This window comes from Ixodes scapularis, unplaced genomic scaffold (genome assembly GCF_016920785.2).
Source record: "Ixodes scapularis isolate PalLabHiFi unplaced genomic scaffold, ASM1692078v2 PGA_scaffold5__190_contigs__length_132052651, whole genome shotgun sequence".
Classification (NCBI taxonomy): Eukaryota; Metazoa; Arthropoda; class Arachnida; order Ixodida; family Ixodidae; genus Ixodes; species Ixodes scapularis.
In genome coordinates this window covers 117,336,151-117,342,150 of record NW_024609880.1, presented here as the reverse complement: position 1 = coordinate 117,342,150, position 6,000 = coordinate 117,336,151, and the positions used below count along the sequence as shown (strand labels likewise).

General features: G+C 47.3%; 1 pseudogene; it reads left to right on the top strand.

The window, feature by feature from the left end:
• Positions 1-2,256: 2,256 nt before the first annotated feature.
• On the top strand, positions 2,257-3,546 carry LOC120843093 (annotated as a pseudogene).
• The last annotated feature ends 2,454 nt before the right edge of the window (positions 3,547-6,000 follow it).

Genomic DNA, 6,000 nt, shown 5'->3' with positions numbered 1-6,000 from the left:
TTTTGCAATATTAATATTGAAAAAGGGAGATGAAGAAAAGGTTCGAGGTCGATTTGGTTCGAGGCGGTTCGAGAAAAGATTCAAGCTCAAGGCGAATGCCTATGCGAATTCGCATAGACATTCGCCTTTATCCAGGATACTTAGTGCAGCAACCTCTGCATTGACTCGCTTGCGACTAATAATCCAGCGTCATCTTACCAAGCATTTTCTTCAAATATAAAGTGCAGACATTCCAACTTTAAATAAACGTGCAAAAAAAAAAAAAAAAGGCTAAACAGGTGTGCGCTTTTTTCTATGCCAAATGTTCCACAATGCCGGTCGACGTATGAATGATATAATTTAGCTAAAATCCTATCTCGTAACATCTTTATTTGTACCTTGAAAGATTCGTGAACAGGGGCGTACAGTAAAGACCTGACTCAAATTAAGCTTGAAATTCGCGTAGGAGTGGAATAAAAGTCATGCTGCTGCCTTAAACTGAGATTGCATAAGTAGTGACACATTATAAAGGTTTTTAAGATTTTTTTAAAAATTTATTTTAGCTACGTTGTATTGTTGTTGTTTTTTAACTGAAAGACAGAAAGTTCGTTTTTTGTGACTCAGTCTACGCGCGTCAAGCGTTCTAAAGAACCCAATATTACGATGTGCGGTTTATTTTCTGATATTGAAAACGTGATCAAAGACCCGAAACGTCCTTTTCTGGGGCATTTTGCAGGAAAGGCGGTGCATGGTGACCTCTGATTACGTTCTTTTTAGATATGTAGACTTACTTACAAGGTGTCGCACGTAAGAGTGATTGTTGGTACTAAAAAAACTTTAACTTGAAATAAAGACGGTTCCTTCGGGATTACGTTATCCGAGTGTAAATTGTAAGTGTAAATGTGTAAGTGTAAATTGTGCAAGTGTAAAAGTGCAAGTGTAAACTGTTCAATGGACACTTAATTAACAAAAAGTAGCCAGTAAACTTCTTTGAATTAGTGAAAGGTATCACCCGTCCAGCAGGCGGAATGCTAGTTACCGGCGCGAAAACGCGGATAAGATTATTCTCCACGTTTTCGGATAACCAGCCTCACCCGCTGCACGAGCGTAGAGTTCCTAGATAGGCTCTCGTAGGGAGCCTATCTAGGAACGTGCTTCAAGTCGCCTAACTCACGTGTTCAAGTCGACCTTACATGGACCGATTTAGGGGTTTTCGATGACGCTGATCAAGTTCCTAATGAACTTTTTCCGAGAAGCGTTCTGTGCACGCGCGAGTGCCCGATGCCAAGCGGTGGAAGTCGGCACGAAAAATCGAGGAAATTCGGAATGAGGCTGTAGATCGACGAGTGGAACACGTAATTGCAGCACATATATAATTGTGTTACACAAAAAAAGAAAGTGGACGGAAAGAAAAACAAGACGTTTGGGTGGACGCTACGAATTTCCCTCTTTAAAGTCGCGTTGTGCACGCGACGCAGCTCAGAGAGCGAAGCAACTGGTAGCGTAGCTTCCATTATCGATTGGTAGCGCAGGTAGGTCACTTCCTCGATTTTTAGTTCGTGCAGCCACCGCCTGGTGCCGTCGGTATTTGGAAAAGGTCCATTGGAACCAGGGCTGGCTTGCTAGAAACAGCGTCTCGGCTGAGACTGGCGGAAAGAAAGGACTGCCAAAGCCGGCGCACGAGCTGAGCGGCTCTAAAACCGCGTCTCAAGACGCTCACGCGCCCCAGCCCTTGCAATGCTTTCTTTCACCCTGTCTCGGCCGAGACGCTGTTCTAGCAAGCCGGCCCTGATGTTTACTTCCGCTCATTAAAAAGTTGACAATTAGTGACGGTTTGTTAATTAAGAGTCCAATGAGCGCTTAACACTTGCGTCCTTACGTCCGCCAGCGTGGACAACGTAATCCCGAAGAAACCTTGTGGTTATCTCAAATTCCTAAAAAAAAAAAAAAAAAAAGATACCGCAATTTTTACGTGAAGCACCCTGATGACAGGCAGCGCGTGACCGTAATTTTCGGCTATTTAGGAAGCTTAGAGCGCGAAAACAAAGTTATCGCCATGAAAAGACAAATTGAATAAATAATGAGTGCCGCTTGAAAAATTTTCGAATGCACAACTTCTCAGCTGAAGAACCCTTCATCTTACAGATTATTTTATTCATTGGTGTTTGTGACACTGCATCGGGTTACTTTCAAAGCTATGCAACAGGGACGATGAATATCCCGTTGGACAGTCCACGTACCGTGCCTGACAGAACATAGGAGGACGTTGTAGGCGACATGGTGGATGACTTCCAGACTGGCAGGCACGTTCGATGCGTGAAACTCCATCAGCAGTAATTAACCTGCAAGGATTCGACATAGTCCGGAGTTTCACTCCAGATTACATCAACTGTGGGCTTCTTGGTATTCGACGGCTGCTACACTACCCGTTTTCACCTGAAGAAGCGTAGTAAAAAAAAAAGTCCGGCCCCTCGCGGAGCATTACTAATTTCCCCCTCGATGTTTACAATTAAGATATATGCAGGTGAATTTTAGAATAGATCCATGTTATCTTATCAAGACGCACACGTCCTAAACGCCAAAGGCATCGCTTTTCCTCCGACAAGCAAATCTTGTAAGAACTACTTCGCGCAGCGTATGAACAATGAGCAAAATTTTGATTTTTCTTGAGGTGAAAACGAGTATAGAATTGTGGCTTTCCAGTGTTGGGGAAGCCTATTACATTGGATCGCCACAACTCCTAAAAGAGATTGACGAGCGATTGTGGAGCATCCGGCCGCCACAGTGTCTCGCTCGCATGCCAAGATCTGTCCAGCTGAGGAAGTATTAGAAGGCCGTTGAATGGCCAGCAATGGCTTCCATACTTCAGCCTGATTTGTTTAGATGGTATTCTGTCAGAACGCAGTCTGCTCGTGAGGGACATCTTTCTGCTCGTCCAGAACAAATAAATAACCGCTTCAGATGAGACTGAGAGCTCAGAGTGCCTGTTGAACTTTGTTGTTGGAGTTGAGTTCTTGTACTCGGAGAAGGAAATGACGTCTAATATGCATCAGCCGTTTCACCTGGCAAGGAGCGTGCTTCTGCAAGGGCCTCTATTGGCACATTCGTGCTTCTGCTTTTTGAGGCAAACACAGGGAAACTGAAGAGCTTGGTTACATCAGCCAATGGTGTGCCCCACCATGTGATGACGCGAGTCATGATGGGACACAAAATAAACGCGTGCAGGGCAGCTGCCAGCCCCCACGTGCAAAACTTCTTAAACGGTACCACAACGAATGGGGATTCAATAGCCCTACTGGAAAAGTCGCAGCCAATTCAGGAGCCGCTACTGAGTCAGAACGAGAACGAAATCATTGGCCCACAATTTCACCTCTATATTTTATGGGGTTGTACAAAAAATTTAAGGCACGAGAAAAAAACAAAAAAAAAGCGTTTATTTTTAGTCAAGCTTGTTTCAAACGAAGTCAAGAGGAATCGAAAATATCCTCACAGTTCCTGTATTTCGTCACATCATATTCGCCAAAAGTCGTGTTCTGTTTGCGCACGGGACACGTCATGATCGTATAGCATGAGCTTTAGAGTGATATATGGGGTTCTTTTTTTAATTTTGATTTCAAATCGGCTGCAATAAAGGCGCATTTCTGTTTATTACAGAAGCCGACGCTCTGGCACGTACTATTGCCGAGTCGGGAGATGCGTTTTTCGTAAACATATGACCAGTGCGGGCGCAACTGGACAGCATACCGTGGAAACAAAAAATCTCGGTGTTAGGCGATTCTCAACAAGCCGCAAAAAAAAAAAAAAAAAGAATATTGCGCATGATTAAAGAAAACGCTACGACCGTAAAAATTTGCTATCGAACAAAAATTTTGGCGTGTGTACTCAAGGCTTGACGCACCCAGATTCGCGCAGAACCAATGGGATTAAAGCAGTGAAACCGATTCTTCGTGCGTTACAAAAGAGAAACGATATAGACCGTTTCATCGTGGGTAGCGCCATTTTGAGAGCGAGAGAGAAAAGGGGAAAGGGCTACCGGCGCTTTCCCCCTTTCTGATTGTGTAGAAAGAGTGAAAGTCCCGGATGAGAGGCTTGGCCGGTGTTGGGTGTCTGCAGTGCCCCAACTTCGTTCGCGCTTTCTTCTACGTTTCAAACTCCCAAACTTAATTAGGGGCATGGTCTTCGATGGTGGCAGTCCCCCGGTCATCGGGACACCATTGCTGGGTGACAGGGGGCACGAATAACGACAGAAAGCGTCGAATACTGTCCGAGGACCTATGTAGCTTGCATGGAATCCGGCAAGGCAAGTACGGCTGGAATGTTTTTAAGCTCAATTGCTTTCCGCATGACTGGAAATGATGAACCATTTATACATTTTTGCTTGCAATTGGCCTATTTCAACGTAGCCGCTTTTAGTTGTAATCAACAAGCGATACACGAAACGGGAACCTCAATTAACTTTGTAAACGCCCGGAGCTGCTACATATCGTCTTGCTGTGCTGTTTTAGAGCGCAGCTCTTAGGGGCCCGTTCCCGGCTTGAGCGGCGTCGGCGTCGCCGTCGCCGTCGCCGTCGGCGTCGGCGTCGGCGTAATTAAGGTCATCCCAAGGTCATCTCAAGGTCACGTGACCCCACGTTACCCCCTGAAGGTCACGTGACCCCCAAGGTCACGTGACCTTGGGGGTCACGTGGGGTCATCTTGGGATCACGTGACCCCCAAGGTCACGTGACCCCTCGAGGTCACGTGACCCCTCCCAAGGTCATCTCAAGGTCACGTGACCCTTTGAAGGTCACGTGACCCCCAAGGTTACGTGACCCCCAAGTCACGTGACCCCTCTGAGGTCACGTGACCCCCGAGGTCACGTGGTCTCCTCCCCAAGGTCACGTGACCCCTGAGGTCCTCAAGGTCACGTGACCCCAAGGTGACCCCCACGTGACCCCTCTGAGGTCACGTGACCCCTCCGAGGTCACGTGACCCCTGCAGGTCACGTGACCCCCCTGAGGTCACGTGACCTTGAGGTGACCCCCATGTGACACCCAAGGTCACGTGACCCCCATGTCACGCCTCCCCGAGGTCACGTGACCCCCCTCCCCGAAGTCACGTGACCCCCCCCCCCGGAGCATATTAAAGAATGAGGGGAGGAGGAGGAAAAGGAGGAGGGGTCTACCCTCCCCTCAGTACCCTTCACTCCTCCTCCTCAAGAGCTGCGCTCCAATTCGGCGTTACAGGGATTTGTAAACGGCTTTCACTTTTTTATCTTCGTGTCCCTGTTCTTATATCTCCTTGTGAATGAACGACGAAGACGCTCTAGATGTACTTTTATCGAACCGCAGAAAGCCTTGAAGCAGCCACGAATTATTTTTTTATATGATGCATTATTTTTAGTACTCACCTCCAATTTCTATCGCTGGCACGTTCGCTACCGCTGTTCCCCCCGTCGCCACACTGGCGGATGCCGTGACTCAAACAAAGAAACGTGCACGCTGGGCTCGAAAACGCAGATCGCAACACACGAGACGTTCCTGCAGCGACTATCAAGCGCCTCAAAGCGCCTTAGTCAACGGAAACAACCCACCAGCGGCACTTCAAGGAGCGCTTTTGCCGGCTCTCTGGTATCGCGCAGGAGATCGCGATTAAAAAACAAACAAACAATAGAACTACGTTTTCAACAATTTCCAGCCTCACCCGGCGGTGGAAATAAGCCTTCAACTAACTGTTGTAGATGATAAAATCGAGTCAGTCAGCACTGCAAATTATCACTAGGAAGATAAATTCAGTTACGAAATTTTACAACCTGAAACAGCAGTTATCATGAGAAAATTCGCACGCACATTGCGAGCGTACCCCATGTTCATCGGCGGTACAGCGTTCGGTGCGCGCTCCATTCACGAAATGTTCCGAGCGAAGTCGAGAGGATGGCGTTGAGGAAACGCCTTTTCGGTTTACGGACGTAATCTACTGCCGCCGGAGGCAGGGGTCATGTGGAAAGCGATAGAGCTCAAAGACATTGCAGCCGCTCTCGCC